This window comes from Lissotriton helveticus, chromosome 11 (assembly GCF_964261635.1).
Source record: "Lissotriton helveticus chromosome 11, aLisHel1.1, whole genome shotgun sequence".
In the NCBI taxonomy this organism is placed as follows: domain Eukaryota; kingdom Metazoa; phylum Chordata; class Amphibia; order Caudata; family Salamandridae; genus Lissotriton; species Lissotriton helveticus.
The window spans coordinates 706,020,938-706,039,131 of NC_136072.1; the positions used below are offsets into that span (position 1 = coordinate 706,020,938).

At 47.5% G+C, this 18,194-nt stretch overlaps 1 protein-coding gene across 1 annotated transcript in view; it reads right to left on the reverse strand.

Moving 5' to 3' along the window:
* The window catches only part of LOC144791793 (guanylate-binding protein 1-like), a 507,850-nt gene extending 496,774 nt beyond the window's left edge, over positions 1 to 11,076 (reverse strand). The window contains exon 1 of the mRNA XM_078666562.1: positions 11,046 to 11,076. The gene's annotated coding sequence lies outside the window, so the exon portion shown is untranslated. The remainder of the gene's footprint in view (positions 1 to 11,045) is intronic.
* Positions 11,077 to 18,194: the final 7,118 nt, after the last annotated feature.

Below are 18,194 nucleotides of genomic sequence, written 5' to 3' on the forward strand. Positions count from 1 at the left end.
AAGAGTGCTCTGTCCACATGTAGTTGGCCTCACACAAGCACAAAATACACTAAATTTAAAGGGTCTTTATTGATGCACATAAAAGCATTTAGTACGCGTCGGTGTGTTCTGCCCTAACACTAAGGGGCAGATTTACAAGCCCCTTGCGCCACTTTTGCATCACTTTTAACATGGGAAAAGTGACACAAAAGTGGCGCAAGGGGCTGGTAAATCTGCCCCTAAGTGCTAGTTGGATATGAATCTTTCACTGTGGCGCTTGCTCCAGAAATTTCTTTTGTTCCTCCATTTTGTCTTCTTGACTTCTGCCCGCCTCCATCACCGCGTCCTTTCGGAGACTATCAATTTTATGTGGAGAAGCGTGGCTCAATGGTTAGAGCGGCAGACCCTGATGCAGAGGTCTGGTCCGGGACCAGGGTTCAATTACCGCCTCAGCGGCTCTTGGACACAATTTCCCCGGACCTGATAATTGTCGCCTCGGTGCCTGGTCTAATCATGGGTCCCACTCTGTGACTCTGGGCAATAGCTTGCTTAATCTCCACAACGGCCCCAGCAGCGCTTGGATGCCAGGCTTCACCTTGGGGGTGCCCAGGAGTGGACATTTCACAGGAAAGCCAGGAAGGGTTCCACAGCGGTATGAATACAGCGCTACGAGACCTCTGGGTAGAAGGCGCTATATAAATACAAACACATTTACATTTACAATGTGCTCCAGAGTCGATATCTGGTGCGCAGGGACGAACCGAAAAGAAAGGGCTGATCAAATGCGCGGGAAATATAGCAATTTAGTCCAAATGAAAACGTGTTGCAATGTGACACCTATTGGTTTACACCATCGACCCAGCGCAAGCCCTTATAGAGCCGGCCCAGCAGCTGTCAGAGTTCACAGACACATATTCCCGCCGTTTTATTAACACAAGAGGCCAGCGGCAGTTAAAACAGAAACGAAGCACAAACCAGTACTGTAAAAAACAAAACCAAGGCTAATGGTAGTAGCAGAATTTGGACGTTCTAGAAATTGCGGATCATTTCTATAATGCCCACCGTTACCATAAGTCGAATTTGTTTCTTAGAAAAAGGACATCAGTTGGAGATTAAAGGAATTCTCACACGTTCATATGTAACCTGTGTTTATTATTTGGAAAATGTAAATATAAGCTTTTAAACAAGCATTTGCAATGCAATAGGTCTCGAATTAGGAAAGTTTGAGCTATTGGTATTGTAAATAACAATTTTTTTATTTATGTTTTGTTTTTCAAAATAGCGAAATTAATAGCTTTGTCATTTACAATGCCAATAGTTATAACTTTCGCAAATGTGACACCTATAGCATTTGTAATGCAATATGTGTTGTATTTACGTGACTTTCATGTATTGATATTACAAATAACAATGGCTTTTAATTTTTTTTAGTAATTAATACTTAAATAAAAGTTATTGTAATTTATAATGGCAATAGCTTAAACTTTTGTAAATAACTTTTGTGAAGATTATGTTCAGTGTATTTTATTGTGAAGAAAATCCAAGAACAGAAGTGAAATATCTTTTTGTTACATTTGTAATAAAGCTTGAAACATTGAGAGAACATGTTTGAACCAGTTGTTGTTGAATGGTTGCACAGATTGATGCTGTGGTGGCGCTGAGTGATGTGATGATGAACGAGTGATGCAGTGGCGTTCAGTGATGCGGTGGTAGCGCATAGTGATGTTGTGGTGCCCCTGAGTGATGCTGTGGTGGTGCTGAGTGATGCTTTATGCTATGCTATGTTTTGTTTTGCTATCCTTTGTTTTGTTTTGTTATGCTATGCTATGTTTTGCTATCCTATGCTTTGATTTGTTATGCTATGCTGTGTTTTTATGCTATGCTATGTTTTATTATGCTATGCTATGTTTTGCTATGCTATGCTTTGTTATGCTATGCTATATTTTGTTATGCTATGCTATGGCTATGTTTTGTTTTGCTGTGCTATGTTTTGTTACACTATGCTATGCTATGTTTTGTTGTGTTTGGTACGCTATGCTATGTTTTGCTGCGCTATTATATGTTTTGTTTTGCTATGCTATGTTATGTTGTGTTTTGTTAAGCTATGCTATGTTTTGTTGTGTTTTGCTATGTTTTGTTATGCTGTGTTGTTGTGTTTTGTTATGCTATGTTTTGTTTTGTTTTGTTATGCTATGTTTTGTTATGCTATGCTATGCTTTGTTTTGCTATCCTATGCTTTGTTTTGTTATGCTATGCTATGTTTTGTTGTGTTTTGTTATGCTATGCTATGTTTTGTTGTGTTTTGCTATGCTATGCTTTGTTATGCTATGCTATGTTTTGCTATGCTATGCTATGTTTTGTTGTGTTTTATTATGCTATGCTTTGTTTTGCTATGCTATGTTTTGTTATGCTATGTTTTGTTATGATATGCCATGCTTTGTTATGCTATGTTTTGTTATGCTATGCTAAGCTTTGTTTTGTTATGCTATGCTATGTTTTGCAATGCTTTGCTATGTTTTGTTATGTATGCTATGTTTTGTTGTGTTTTGCTATGTTTTGTTATGCTATACTTTGTTTTGTTATGTTATCCTATGTTTTGTTATGTTTTGCTATGTTTTGTTCTGCTATGTTTTGTTGTGTTTTGTTATGCTATGCTGTTTTGTTATACTATGCTATGTTTTGTTTAGCTATGCTTTGTTATGTTATGCTATGCTTTGTTTTGTTATGCTATGTTTTGTTATGCTATACTATGTTGTGTTGTGTTTTGTTATGCTATGCTATGCTTTGTTGTGTTTTGCTATGCTATGTTTTGTTGTGTTTTGTTATGCTATGCTATGTTTTGCAATGCGTTGCTATGTTTTGTTATGTATGCTATGTTTTGTTGTGTTTTGCTATGTTTTGTTATGCTATACTTTGTTTTGTTATGTTATCCTATGTTTTGTTATGTTTTTTGTTATGTTTTGCTATGTTTTGTTCTGCTGTTTTGTTGTGTTTTGTTATGCTATGCTGTTTTGTTATACTATGCTGGTGAGGGTGTGTGAGGGTGTGTGACGGTGAGTATGTGTGTGAGGCTGAGGGGGTGTGAGGGTGAGGATGTGTGAGGGTGTGTGAGGGTGAGAGGGTTGGGAAGGTGAGGCGGTGTGAGGGTGAGTGAGGGAGGGTGAGGGGGTGTGAGGGTGTGAGGGTGTGTGAGTGTGAGGATGAGGGGGTGTGAGGGGAGGGTGAGGAGGTATGCGGGTGAGGGGGTGTGAGGGTGAGGGGGTGAGCGTGAGCGTGAGGGTGGGTGAGGGTGAGGGTATGTGAGGGTGAGGTGTGTGAGGGTGAGTGAGGGTGTGTGAGGGTGAGGGGGTGTGAGGGTGTGTGAGGGGGTGAGGGGGTGTGAGGGTGAGAGTGTGTGAGGGTGAGGGTGTGTGAGGTGAGTGAGGGTGTGTGAGGGTGAGAGGGTTGTGAGGGTAAGGGTGTGTGTGAGGGTGAGGGTGTGTGAGGGTGGTGTGTGAGGATGAGGGGGTGTGAGGGTGAGGGGGTGTGAGGGTGAGGGGGTGTGAGGGAGTGGGGGTGTGAGGGGGTGTGAGGGTGAGGGGGTGTGAGGGTGAGGGTGTGTGAGGGTGAGGGTGTGTGAGGGTGAGGGCGAGTGAGGAGAGTGGGGGTGAGGGTGTGTGAGGGTGAGGGGGTATGTGAGGGTGAGGGGTGTGAGGGTGTGCGGTGTGGGGGTGTGAGGGTGAGGGGGTGTGAGGGTGAGGGGTGTGAGCGGGTGTGGGGGTGTGGGGTTGTGAGGGGGTGAGAGGGTGAGGGTGTGAGGGTGAAGGGGTGTGAGGGTGAGGGGTGTGAGGTTGAGGGTGACGGGGTGAGGGTGTGTGAGGGGGTGTGAGGGTGATTGAGAGGGTGAGGGTGAGGGTGTGTGAGGGTAGAGTGTGTGTGAGGGGGTGTGTGAGGGTGAGGGGGGTGTGAGGGTGAGGGGGTGTGAGGGTGTGGGGTGTTGAGGGTGAGGGGTGTGAGTGGTGAGGGGTGTGAGGGTGTGGGTTGTTGAGGGGTTATGAGGGTGAGGGGGTGTGAGGGTAAGGGTATGTGAGGGTGAGGGTGACTGTGTGAGGGTGTGTGAGGGTGTGAGGGTGAGGGGATGTGAGGGTGTGAGGGTATGAGGGGATGTGAGGGTGAGGGGTGAGGGTGAGGGTGTGTGAGGGGTGTGAGGGTGAGGGGTGTGTGAGGGTGAAAGGGTGTGTGAGGGTGAAAGGGTGAGTGAGGGTGAGAGGGTGAGTGAGGGTGTGTGAGGTGAGGATGTGTGCGGGTGAGGGTGAAGGGGTGTGAGGGTGAGGGGGTGTGTGAGGGTGAGAGGGTGAGGGGGTATCAGGGTGTGGGAGTGTGAGAGGGTGAGGGTGAGGGGGTGTGAGGGTGGGGGGTGAGGGCGTGTGAGGGTGAGGGGGTGAGGGTGAAGGTGGGTGAGGGTGGATGAGAAGGTGTGTGAGGGTGAGAAGGTGTGTGAGGGTGAGAGGGTGTGTGAGGGTGAGAGGGTGGGTGAGAGGGTGAGTGAGGGTGAGGGGGTGTATGAGTGTGAGGGTGTGTGTGAAGGTGAGGGGTGTGAGGGTGAAGGTGAGGGGTGAGAGGGTGTGAGGGTGATGGGTAAGAGGGTAAAGGGGTGTGAGGGTGAGGGTGTCTTTGAGTGTGTGAGGGAGGGTGAGGGGATGTGAGGGTGAGGGGTGTGAGGTTGAGGGTGTGTGAGGGGTGTGAGGTGAGGGTGTGTGAGGGTGTGTGAGGGTGGTGGTGGGTGAGGGTGTGTGAGGGTGTGTGAGGGTGAGGGTGCGAGGGTGAGAGGGTGGGTGAGGGTGTGAGGGTGAGGGGGTGTGAGGGTGTGAGGGCGTGTGAGGGTGAGGGTAGTAGGGTGAGGGTGTGTGAGGGTGAGGGTGTGAGGGTGAGTGAGGGTGACTGGGTGAGGGTGACGGGGTGAGGGTGAGTGGGTGAGAGGGTGAGGGGGCGTGAGGGTGGGGGGTGAGGGTGTGTGAGGGTGAGGGGGGTGAGGGTGAAGGTGGGTGAGGGTGGGTGAGAAGGTGTGTGAGGGTGAGAAGGTGTGTGAGGGTGAGGGGGTGTGAGGGTGACTGGGTGACTGGGTGAAGGTGACTGGGTGAGGGTGACGGGGTGAGGGTGAGGCGGTGAGAGGGTGAGGGTGTGAGGGTGAGAGTGTGTGTGAGGGTGTGTGTGAGGGTGAGGGGGGTGAGGGTGTGGGGTGCGGGGTGTGAGGGTGTGAGGGTGAGGGGGGTTGAGGGGTGTGAGGGGGTGGGGTGGTGAGGGGGTGTGAGGGTGAGGGTGTGAGGGTGTGAGGGTGAGGAGGTGAGCAGGTGAGAGGGTGTGAGGGTGACTGGGTGAGGGTGACAGGGTGAGGGTGAGGGTGTGTGAGGGTGTGAGGGTGTGTGAGGGTGTGAGGGTGAGGGTGTGTGCGGGTGAGGGTGTGAGGGTGAGGGGGTGTGAGGGTGAGGGGGGTGACGGTGAGGGGTGTGTGAGGGTGAAAGGGTGTGTGAGAGGGTGAGTGAGGGTGAGAGGGTGAGTGAGGGTGAGGGTGTGTGAGGGTGAGGATGTGTGAGGGTGAGGGTGAGGGGCTGTGAGAGTGAAGCGGTGTGAGGGTGAGGGGTGAGAGTGAGGGGGTGTGAGGGTGAGAGGGTGTGTGAGGGTGAGAGGGTGAGGGGGTGTGAGGGTGAGGGGGTGTGGGGGTGTGAGAGGTGAGGGTGTGTGAGGTTGAGGGTGTGTGTGAGGGTGTGAGGGTGTGTGAGGGTGAGGGGGTGTGAGGGTCTGTGAGGGTGAAGGGGGTGACGGTGGGTGAGAAGGTGTGTGAGGGTGAGAGGGTGTGTGAGGGTGAGAGGGTGTGTGAGGGTGAGAGGGTGGGTGAGGGTGGGTGAGAGGGTGAGTAAGGGTGAGGGGGTGTATGAGGGTGAGGGGGGTGTGAGAGTGTGAGGGTGAGGGGTGTGATGGTGAGGGGGTGTGAGGGGGTGAGAGGGCAAGGGGGTGTGAGGGTAAGGGGGTGTGAGGGTGAGGGTGTGAGCAAGGGTGAGGGGGTGTGAGGGTGAAGGGGTGTGATGGCGAGGGTGTATGAGGGGTGTGTGAGGGTGGGGGTGGGGGTGGGTGGGGTTGTGTGAGGGTGAGAGGGTTGTGAGGGTGAGGGGGGTCAGGGTGTGAGGGTGAGTGAGAGTGTGTGAGTGTGTGTGAAGGGGGACTGAGGGTGAGGGTGCGTGAGGGTGTGAGGGTAAGGGTGTGTGAGGGTGCGTGAGGGTGAGGGTGTGAGGGTGAGGGTGGGTGAGGGCGTGAGGGTGAATGAGGGTGGGTGAGGGTGAGTGAGTGTGTGTGAGGGTGTGTGAGGTTGGAAGGGTGTGAGGGCGTGTGAGGGTGAGGAGGTGTGCGGGTGAGGGTGTGTGAGGGTCCGAAGTAATTGGTGGCAGGGCAGACATCATAAGACAGAGAGAAACACAAATGTTAAGATAGCAGTGCTGGAAGGGGTTGTGAGAAGGTGGAAATGGGATTAAAGGAGAAAGGATGAAAAGTTAAGTAGGAAAGAGGCCAAAAAGGAGACACAAAGGAGTGGAGTGTGTGGCGGAAACAGGGAAAAGCAGAAAAGAATGAAGATGGATCCGAGAGGGTGCAAGTAGGGTCACATGCGGGAAAAGGAAGAGTCGTTAGGAGAGTGTGATGAGGATGATGCTATGGAGAACAAACAAGAGGACACAAGTGTGCAGAAAAAAAGAGTATAAATTTGACATGAGCACAGGTATGACAGGAGGAAGACCAAGCGGTTCATATGGGTAAGCCTGCAAGAGAGAACACACAAAAAGATAAGACGTAGAGAGAGCAATGGGATGTTACAGAATAAATAGTAGAAGGGGAGTGTGTGGGGTATGATTCGAATAAAACAAGGACTGGGCGAGAAGGGAGGGGGAAATGCCAGCAGGAAGGGAGGGGGTGACAAATGGTGAGCATTTCGCGGCTGCTGGTCTTCTCAGTGGCCGCCCGGCTCACTGAGAACCTCAAAGCGGCCGCGAAATTGCTCCAAAAGCTGCAGGCGGACAAATGGTGCGAGCATCCGAGCACATGCACTGTGTCCGAACTGCAGACTTTGGGAGCATTTTTGAAAGCGCGGGCTCCCCAAACACAGACATTAAATCACAGAAAACGTTCGCTCGCCCCTTTGATCTACTCAATAAAAACAGCTTTCTGATAAGAAGTAAAAGCAATGTCTGGGCGCGCACTAGCTAGCAATGTAAGATTTCAGCCTTTAGAACTGATCTCAACGCAGTTAATATAGTCAGAGTATAAACAAGTTTTAAGCGACGCTCACCGCTTCCGGTTAACACCGGCTCTCTGCAAGCCTGCAATCCGATACTTGCAGCATCTCGGTTCCAGAAGCAGCGGATCAGATAAACGCATCAAAGTAAAAAGAAACAAGCATTGGCTGAGCGGCAGTAAAGCCACGAGGCAGTGAAAGTGGCAGTTTCCTTTAGGGAGTGCGACCATATGGCGCCACCATATGGCGATGCGCGCTCCCGAAAGGAAATCGCCAAGATGTGCACGCGTTGCATTGCAAGCAATGCAACGCTTGCACTTCTATGGCGCCACCATATGGCGCTGCGCGCTCCCGAAAGGAAATCGCCAAGATGTGCACGCGTTGCATTGCAAGCAATGCAACGCGTGCACTTCTTTTCTGAAAAAACTCTGCCGCTGGCATTAGGTCCCCTCCTATAGAGCTAAAAAGGAATAACAGAGTTAAGAGTTTGGCTCTTACTGCCAGAGTAAACATTTATAACAATTATCCTAGGGATAGCAAATCTGCACAATTTCTGAACCCCTGGGGCACTAAGCATCTCACTGCACTGTATACTTTAGAATTCTAACTGGCTGTACCATATTGCACCCTTATAACACAAGCACGCTACACCGTAACCTGTGGCCAGTGAACAACCACACTACACTGCACCATAGTTGAAACAGCCTTCCACATAGCATTTTAGGCACAATAAACAATCACACATTATGTGCAAACTTGTCAATTTTCCCAGGTCCATGGGAAAGATGTTTTTCTGGTCGAGGATGTTTCTTTCCTGACTGGCATGTGTAGTCCTGATTTTATAATGCAACAATCAGGGCTACAAGTCCCACATTATAAAGAAAAAACATGTACAGAATGAGCTACTCACACATGGACCTGGGAATCTTGAGAGCTCTGTAAATGTGATTCGTGAATACAGAATTTTTGGCTATGAAGCAGTGCATCAAGTTACCAGCAGCAAAATATTTTCACGCAACGGTGGGATGACGGTTGTGGCAAGCTAAAGTCTACTGCCAGACTGCCAACAATGCTGCTAGGTGCAGAAATAAATACACTTTACTAAAGGCAGGGCCCACCAGCCTGGAGTAAAGTGAGGCTAAAGGGAGGGAGTTGTAGTTAAGCAGCTGCAGAGAGGGGGTTCTTGATTGAGCAAAGACTTGAATCAAAGACTGAAAGCAGAAAGTAAAAATTTGGCTCGAAGTTAGCTGGGGAGGGTGTGCCAGTGGACTTCAGCAGTGTTTGTAGCTGGCTAGACCGGAACATATAACAGGCGCAATGCAGCTTGGAGAGAGAAGGGCCACAGAAGTCAATGCAGTGCTGGTGTTTGACACCAAGTTGCGAACAGTTTCCTGCAGAACTACTGCACTCCTTGAAAAATAATAAGTTTTCCATCAGTGCACTGTTTAACCTTGTGACCTTTAGCTAGCATCACCCAGTAGATTCCAAAAAACACAGAGCAATGTTTTAATACCATATCTTTGTCTTCATTGTAGCACGAAACAATGGTACTTCTAAAGTGCAGCTGTCGTTGTAAACTTTCCATTAAACCGCATTCCAAGGACATTAAAGCACTAATCACCCCACAATTTTACCACACACTGCATACCAGGGACACTCTGGGGCATATTTACAATGAAATGCTGCAGCGCGACGCTGCAAGCAATTTAGCAGTGCAGTGCTGCATCATTCAAAAAATGCACAGATGCGCCGCATTTATAAGAATACTGGTGCACACCTGTGTTTTCCCTTACGACGGTGCTAAAAAAAACCTGACTAGCGCCGGGGCAGGCACTGGTGCACCATGGTGCACGGGTGCCTCAGTTGCAGGGATGGTTGGGGCATATTTACACTGAGCTAGTGCCGCCACAGCATCATTTTTTTGATGCAGCAACAGCTCAATCAGTGCTTCACTGCTCCATATTTACTTACAAATTGATGCATTAGTCCCAATGCATCAGTTTGTAGAGGCCTGTGTCACATTATAACTGCAGAACTGAAGCAGCAAAATGTACTACTTTTCACTGCATCAAAATCCCTATGCAACCTCAAACCAGGCATAAGAATTGTTGCATCGCTTTTAACATAGGACTCACCTCTGTGTTCTGACACATTTCTGGAGTTGCGTCAGTCTTACCACCAACTCCAGCAATACAAAGCTAGGGGTGTTGCTAGGACCCCCCACAGCAACATCCGTTCCACACCCCTTTGCTGCAGAAAACTGCGGCAAGGAGGGCCATATTTACAAGGCGGCGTTAAACCACGTAAAGTGGAATAGTGCTGTCTTGTGAATATAGAGCAGGGCATTGCGCCACTGGAGCATTGGAAAAAGTGACACTCCATTGATGCAATGCTCTGGTAAATAAATCAGTAAGTTGCCACACCACATCTACGGGATGATGTATCATTTGGACACTATACCACTACCGGTGGTGGCTCCTCCGCTAAGGCGGAGAAGTGTCGCCCCACTGCTCTGCTTGTATTTTAAAAAGGTAAACTAAAATTATAATAACTAAGGTTATTACAGCTTAGGTGTGGGGCGGGCATGGCTGGCCAGAGCAGGGCCCAGGGAGTGTTAGGCACAATCTTAAAGTGTGCAGGACTGTTTGGCTGGCCTTCCTGGGCCGGCCAAACAGTCCTGTGCATTTTGCAAGTTCCCCACCAGGCTGCATTACACAGCCTGGTAGGGAACATGCACAGCGTCCCTGTCACAGTCTGAGCACCAAACTACGGCGCTCAGGCCACTTACAAGGCTGCACTGGAGCATTGTAATTGGCCTGGGGATTTTGGGAGGCAGTGTGTCTCCTGTTGTGACGTGGATAAGACGTCGGAGGAGAGGCGGCGTCGGGCAGAACTCAGGTAAGTCTTTTTTTTTATTTTGTATTCCCCCTCCGCTCGTCCCACCTCCCCCGTTCAGTTGCACCTCTATTGCCCACTAATGTTCACTGCCTCCTATGAACATTAAGCTCTATATGGTACTGCAATCCGGGGGACACTAAACCACAACACTGCATGCAGGTTACTACTCAAAACTACTTACTATTCTATTCTACATAATTCTAGGCGTATAGAGCTGTTTCCCATTGTCGAAGATGGATGTTTGGCTGCAAATCAATTTGCAGTGAGGCACTAGAGTGACATGCCAACATGGGGTTATAAAATAAAGGGAGAGTTGGGAAAAATCGGAGAAATTCAATTTCCACTTTACCTGCTTTGAAAAAGAGGAATTCGTTGGCGGAGGAAAAAAGTTAAATTACAAACATTCGTAAAGGGAGCTGTTTGTATATGTGCTCTACACCCCCGCGGGTTGCAGAGATGCTCTCTATTTTCCTAGGAATGCATGAACACGGTGCTGTTTTAGGATTGACGGGAGCGCTGTGTTTTCGTTGGTCACTGGTAGGTCCCACCACCAAGTCACAGTGAATAACCCGCCGAGTACATGAGGTGCAACACTTGTCAATGCAGTTACGCCATACAGGCGGCAGACTTCGATTTTTAAGCCATAAATGACTTTATTTTAGCAGTCATCCATCTAAAATTGCATTTGCTGCCATTCAAGTCAATAGGGAAAATGAAATCCACTTATCTATTTTTTTTCAAATTCTCCCTCGATCTGGTTGTATTTTTCTAATTTCTGCCATACCCGGGGGGAGCTGCAGCAGCAGCACACCGAGCAGGACGTATCACAGACTAACTAAAGCGAGGCAGTAAGAGAAGTATGGGCTTTGCATAGCCTATGGACATATAAAATAAAAAAGACACTTACCGTAAACCTCTTGTGCTCGTCTGATGGCTCTGATCGTCCGGCGGCTGTTCCAGGGTATTTTATACACTCCGTTCGGGGGCATCACTCAGACCGAAACTGAAAGTTCTCTCATAAGTGCAGTATTATGTCATGTTGAAGGAATTCACCCATTTCCAGTAGCAGAGAAGGCCTTTCCAGGGTAAACGTGTACCTCCTCCCTCCACCCTGTTCCTGTCTATTTATACACTTAGTTCAAGGGCATCACTCAGACCGAAACTGAAAGTTCTCTAATAAGTGGAGCATTATATTATGTTGCAGGAATTCACCAATTTCCCGGAAAGGAGAAGGACCTTCCAGGGTAAACATGTACCTCCTCCCTCCATCCCTGTCTGGCATGTGACAGTATGCCGGCGGTGTTGCTGCAGAGCCCCAACTGTTCCCAAACTTCGGGAGGGGGGTAGTTAACTCTAAGAGCCAGAGAGGCTCGATCGCAGTTTGCAGCCGTTAGGACAGTTTTTTTGGGCGCTCTCCTCCCTCATAACACCTCATCTCTCCATAGCCCATCTCCAATGTATATCTCAATTCGGTGATCAGCATGTTAAACGTTCTTTGCAGCAGGCTCATTAACCCTCCACTCTAGTTATGAGCCAAAACTGCCACTAGGCAACATTCAGAACTCTCACAAAGCTTAACATTTTTATTGCTGACTGAAAACTGATGCACAAGAAAGCTCATGCGCCCTCAAACCAAAAATTATTTTTACACACCACATCACCTCCTCCCCTCCCCTCCCCCCGTCCCCCACCGAAGTAACCCAAGGCTGCACTGATCACACCACCCCAAAGCCAGGCCTGCTCATAGTCCCAGCAATGAGGCAGGGCAAGCATTTACAGGACTGGGTTCAGAGCTAACCTCATAGTCATTGTATGAGGAAAAATATCTATGTAGGTGGTGTGGTGAGATACTTTCCCTAAATAACTGCAAGCAAACCAAGTTAACAGATTTCTTGTAGATGATTTAAGAGAGAATAGACTTATCGCCTGATATTTTTTTTTTATCTTTTGGGACCAACTTCGCTAAAAAGCTGCTGACACTTATAGGGAATTCATGAAATATTCCAGTATTATTTTCATGGTGCACCAGGGAAGCCTGGCCTTTTCTAGAAGTAGATATCGTTTTTTTCAAATGTGTTAAGTCCGAAATTACTTCCACTATAACAAGGTCATAATGTTTTCATGGGTAACTTCCTTATGCCTGGAGTACATTGAGTATAACAATGCCAGATATTTACCATGGATACTTCAGCTACAGTCATGGATACTTCTAAACCTTCCCTCCGGTATACAAGGGTCAGCATTTTGTCATTGACAGTTTGACACCCCCTATAAAATGAGCACAGGAAATCTTATGACAAGAGTTACCTCAAATATCAGTTCCAACATTTTGCTATGGATTCATCCCACCAGCAGCACACATGCACACATAACACACATGCACTCACACACAAACTTTCTCTCACACACACTCTCACTATGTCTCTTTCACTCTTTCATAAATGTGTACTGTCACACAGACACAGTCCCACGCAAACCTCCATTAGTCAATCTGCTTTAATGTGTTAGAAATGCTTGCCTTGCTGCTTCTGCTATACATGTCTTACCTTTTAGTGCCAGTGGATTCAAGCTAGCCTGGCCGATGAAGGGTGATATTCCCCAAAAATGGTCCCAGGATGCTTGGTTCAGGGAGGACCTGGCTTTGCAATTCAGTCTGGACTGTTCTCAAAGTGCACTTCCTTAAAACAGCTGTACGAGGTTTCTATTTGGTTTCATGTGTGGATCAAGCAGTTACAGTATTGGAAAATAATCAATCCACGTTCAAACATTGAATATCACAGCATCCAATTTATCTTATTAAATGCTTAACTTTTTCGTCAACCATGAATTCTGTCCATTAAAACTTTGCATTTGGGTTTTTTTGAGACCCAGCTTACATTGTAAAAAAACGACATGTCCGGGAATGAAGCATTGTGGTGAATGGAAAGCCAATACTGGCTGAAGATGTCACACATTCCTCAATCCATACCATACCCCAAAGCCTCAGCCCTAGCCTCCCTCCTCATGCCATCCCACATTCTCCAGTACTCTCTCCCCTCTTGCGCCAGCCTCTTGTTGCAGATGGAATTAAGTAGGCATCTAGTACTCCGGAAAGAGCAGGTTTTCTGTGGGGGCCTTTGTAGAAATATGTGTATATTCATAAGAGTTGTGTAATTTATATATGTGCAGAGTAAGAGGTGTGCTCATGTGAGTGCTGGGTGATGGGAATAATGTGAGTGGGTGCAGCATGAGTGGTGGAAGCGTAGGGTGAACAATATGGTAATGTGAGTGTTAGGTGAGAGGAGCACATGCAGAGTGAGAGGAGTGAATGCAGGGTGGTGTTAGCGGTGTAAATACAGGGTAAGTGGGGTGCCTGTGTGTGGTGCAGGGTGAGCGGCAAGAGTGAAGGGTGATCTGCGAGAGTGACTCATGAGTGTATGGTGAAAGGAGTTAGTGCAAAGTGAGTGGTGTGTACCTATGAGTTCCGGCAGACTATTGTACCTGTGTGCAGGCATTGCCTATATGAATCTTATGGCAAGAGTTACTTCAAATATCAGTTCCAACATTTTGCTATGGATTCATCCCACATGCTAAGAATTATGTGCATCATGTCTGGGCCTTCGGCCAGGTGTGGTGGCGTGTGTTCTGAGCCCCTGCCGCTGGGTATGACTGGGATAGCAGCTTTCTCAGCTAGACAGTTAAAATCCCCACAGCTAATCATGGTGTCTTAATAGAAGCATGTCAAGGCCTGTAGTTTGCCGAAGGTAACACCTCTTAACCATATGCTGTTAGTGTCCCTTGTCCATAAGGTAAGATAACCTTCAATTGCCAGACCAGCAGCACACGAAAACACGCATAACACACGTGCACTCACACACACACATTCTCTCACACACACTCTCACTGCAGTTCGGTCTGGACTGTTCTCATGAGGCACCGGGTCAAGACTGATTTGCATATTCCTGGGTCATAACTGGGGCACTGGGTCCAAACTAGGGTGGCGGAATGGACAAAAGAACAATGAATTTAACCCAGATCTCTTGACTGGTGGAGAATGTTTGAATCCTTCAGCATTCCGTCCATCATTTGTTGCAGTTACACTTTTTGCCCTAAGTGGGACGGGTATGCCCAGAGGAGTGTCCCTTGATCACTATGCCACTGGATTCAAGCTAGTCTGGCTGATGAAGAGCAACATACCCCGAAACCAGTCCTAGGATACTTGTTTCTAGTCCAGGGAGGACCTGGCATGGCAGTTCGGTCTGGACTATTCCCATGAGGCACAGGGTCAAGACTAATTTGCATATGGCTGGGTCCAAACTGCGGTGGCGTAGTGGGCAAAAGAGCAATGGATTTAACCCAGATCTTGACTGGGGGAGAATATTTGGATCCTTCAGCATTCCGTCCATCATTTGTTGCAGTTACACTTAACTTTTAGTGAAGCTTAATAAAAACATATTCTTTATGTTATTAAAATAATAATAAATGCATTGCCTTGTCAATGTTTGTTACAAGTATGAAGTGAATGAAAAGTGCACTTCCTTAAAACAGCTGTACAAGGTTTCTATTTGGTTTCATGTGTGGATCAAGCAGTTACAGTATTGGAAAATAATCAATCCACGTTCAAACATTGAATATCACAGCATCCAATTTATCTTATTAAATGCTTGACTTTTTCGGCAACCATGAATTCTGTCCATTAAAACTCTGCATTTGGAGTTTTTTGAGACGCAGCTTACACTGTAAAAAAAACTACATGTCCGGGAATGAAGCATTGTGCTGAATGGAAAGCCAATACTGGCTGAAGATGTCACACATTCCTCAATCCATACCATACCCCAAAGCCTCAGCCCTAGCCTCCCTCCTCATGCTATCCCACATTCTTAGTACACTCTCCCCTCTTGCGCCAACCTCTTGTTGCAGATGGAATTAAGTAGGCATCTAGTACTCCGGAAAGAGCAGGTATTCTGTGGGTGCCTTTGTAGAAATATGTGTATATTCATAGGAGTTGTGTAATTTATAAATGCGCAGAGTAAGAGGTATGCTCACCTGAGTGCTGGGTGATGGGAATAATGTGAGTGGGTGCAGCGTGAGTGGTGGAAGCGTAGGGTGAACAATATGCTAATTTGAGTGTTAGGTGAGCTGCATGAATGAAATGTGAGTGGAGCGCCCATGTGAGTGTTGGGTGAGAGGAGCACATGCAGAGTGAGTGGAGTGAATGCAGGGTGGTGTTAGCGGTGTAAATGCAGGGTAAGTGGGGTGTCTGTGTGTGGTGCAGGGTAAGCGGCAAGAGTGAAGGGTGATCTGCGAGAGTGACTCGTGAGTGCATGGTGAAAGGAGTTAGTGCAGAGTGAGTGGTGTGTCCCTATGAGGTCCGGCAGACTATTGTACCTGTGTGCAAGCATTGCCTATATGAATCTTATGACAAGAGTTACCTCAAATATCAGTTCCAACATTTTGCTATGGATTCATCCCACATGCTAAGAATTAGGTGCATCATGTCAGGGCCTTCGGCCAGGTGTGGTGGCGTGTATTCTGTGCCCCTGCCACTGGGCATGACTGGGATAGCAGCTTTCTCAGCTAGACAGTTCAAATCCCCACAGCTAATCATGGTGTCTTAATAGAAGCATGTCAAGGCCTGTAGTTTGCCGAAGGTAACACCTCCCAACCATATGCTGTTAGTGTCCCTTGTCCATAAGGTAAGATAACCTCCAATTGCCGGACCAGCAGCACACGTGCACGCATAACACACATGCACTCACACACACACATTCTCTCACACACACTCTCACTATGTCTCTTGCACTCTTTCATAAATGTGTACTCTGTCACACAGACACAGTGCCACTCAAACCTCCATAAGTCAATCTGCTTTAATGTGTTAGAAATGCTTGCCTTGCTGCTTCTGCTATACCTGTCTTACCTTTTAGTGCCAGTGGATTCAAGCAAGCCTGGCTGATGAAGGGTGTTATACCCCAAAACCGGTCCCAGGATGCTTGTTTCAGGTTCTGGGAGGACCTGGCTTTGCACTTCGGTCTGGACTGTTCTCATGAGGCAAAGGCTCAAGACTGATTTGCATATGCCTGGGTCCAAACTGGGGTGCTGGGTCCAAACTAGGGTGGCGGAATGGACAAAAGAACAACGAATTTAACCCAGATCTCTTGACTGGGGGAGAATGTTTGAATCCTTCAGCATTCCGTCCATCATTTGTTGCAGTTACACTTTTTGCCCTAAGTGGGACGGGTATGCCCAGAGGAGTGTCCCTTGATTGCTATGCCACTGGATTCAAGCTAGTCTGGCTGATGAAGGGCAACATACCCCGAAACCAGTCCTAGGATACTTGATTCTGGTCCAGGGAGGACCTGGCATGGCAGTTCGGTCTGGACTATTCCCATGAGGCACAGGGTCAAGACTAATTTGCATATGGCTGGGTCAGAACTGGGGTGGCGTAGAGGGCCAAAGAACAATGGATTTAACCCAGATCTTGACTGGGGGAGAATATTTGGATCCTTCAGCATTCCGTCCATCCTTTGTTGCAGTTACACTTAACTTTTAGTGAAGCTTAATAAAAACATATTCTTTATAAGTTATTAAAAAAATAATAAATGCATTGCCTTGTCAATGTGTGTTACAAGTATGAAGTGAATGAAAAGTGCACTTCCTTAAAACAGCTGTACAAGGTTTCTATTTGGTTTCATGTGTGGATCAAGCAGTTACAGTATTGGAAAATAATCAATCCACATCCAAACATTGAATATCACAGAATCCAATGTATCTTATTAAATGCTTGACTTTTTCGGCAGCCATGAATTTTGTCCAGTAAAACTTTGCATTTGGTATTTTTTGAGACCCAGCTTACATTGTAAAAAAATCTACATGTCCGGGAAGGAAGCATTGTGGTGAATGGAAAGCCAATACTGGCTGAAGGTGTCACACAATCCTCAATCCAGACCATACCCCAAAGCCTCAGCCCTAGTCTCCCTCCTCATACTATCCCACATTCTCAGTACTCTCTCTCCTCTTGCGCCAGCCTATTGTTGCAGATGGGATTAGGTAGGCATCTAGTACTCCGGAAAGAGCAGTTATTCCGTGGGTGCATTTGTAGAAATATGTGTATATTCATAAGAGTTTGTAATTTCTATATGTGCAAAGTAAGAGGTGTACTAATGTGAGTTCTGGGTGATGGGAATAGCGTAAGTGGTGGAAGCATAGGTGAACAATATGCTAATGTGAGTGTTAGGTGAGCTGCATGAATAAAATGTGAGTGGAGCACCCATGTGAGTGTTGGGTGAGAGGAGCACATGCAGAGTGAGAGGAGTGAGTGCAGGGTGGTGTTATCGGTGTAAATGCGGGGTAAGTGTGGTGCCTGTGTGTGGTGCAGGGTGAGCGCCAAGAGTGAAGGGTGAGGGGAGGAAATGCACGGTTAGAGATGTGACTCCAAGGTGAGTGCTGTGATTGTTTGCATGGTTTGAATGGAGAGTGAGTGCTGTGCCCATGTGATTGAAGGGTGAGCTATTTGAGTGACAGGACTAATATGTGAGTGCACAGTGAGCAATGTGACTGTGTGAGAGTAAGGTGAGCGGAGTGACTGCAGGTTGTGACATATGAGTTTGGGTGCAGATGAAAGTACAGAGTGGGAGGAATAAATGCATGGTGAGTGATGTGCTTGTTTGAGTGAGTTTGCAGAGTGAGCAGTGAAAGTGACAGGTGAGTAAAGTGTCACATGAGTGCAGGGGGAGTAATGTACTTGTGTAAGTGCAGAGTGAAACAGGCAAGTCCAAGTTGAGTGGTGTGAGTGCAGGGTGAGTTGTGTGCTCATGTGACCACAGGGTAAGTGGAGGGAGAACGGCATGAGGTAATGTTGAGGGGCATGATTACAGTGTGGTCACTGTGAGTGCAGGTTGAGCGGTGTGCTGTTGTGAGCGCAGGTTAAGAGGAGGATGAATGTGTGAGTGCAGGGTAACAGCATGAGTGGAGTGTGATTGCTGTGAGTGCAGGGTGAACAGTGAAAGGCACAAGTTAGTGGAGTGTCATATGCATATAGGGTGAGTGCTGTGTTCGTGTGAGTGCATGGCAGGAG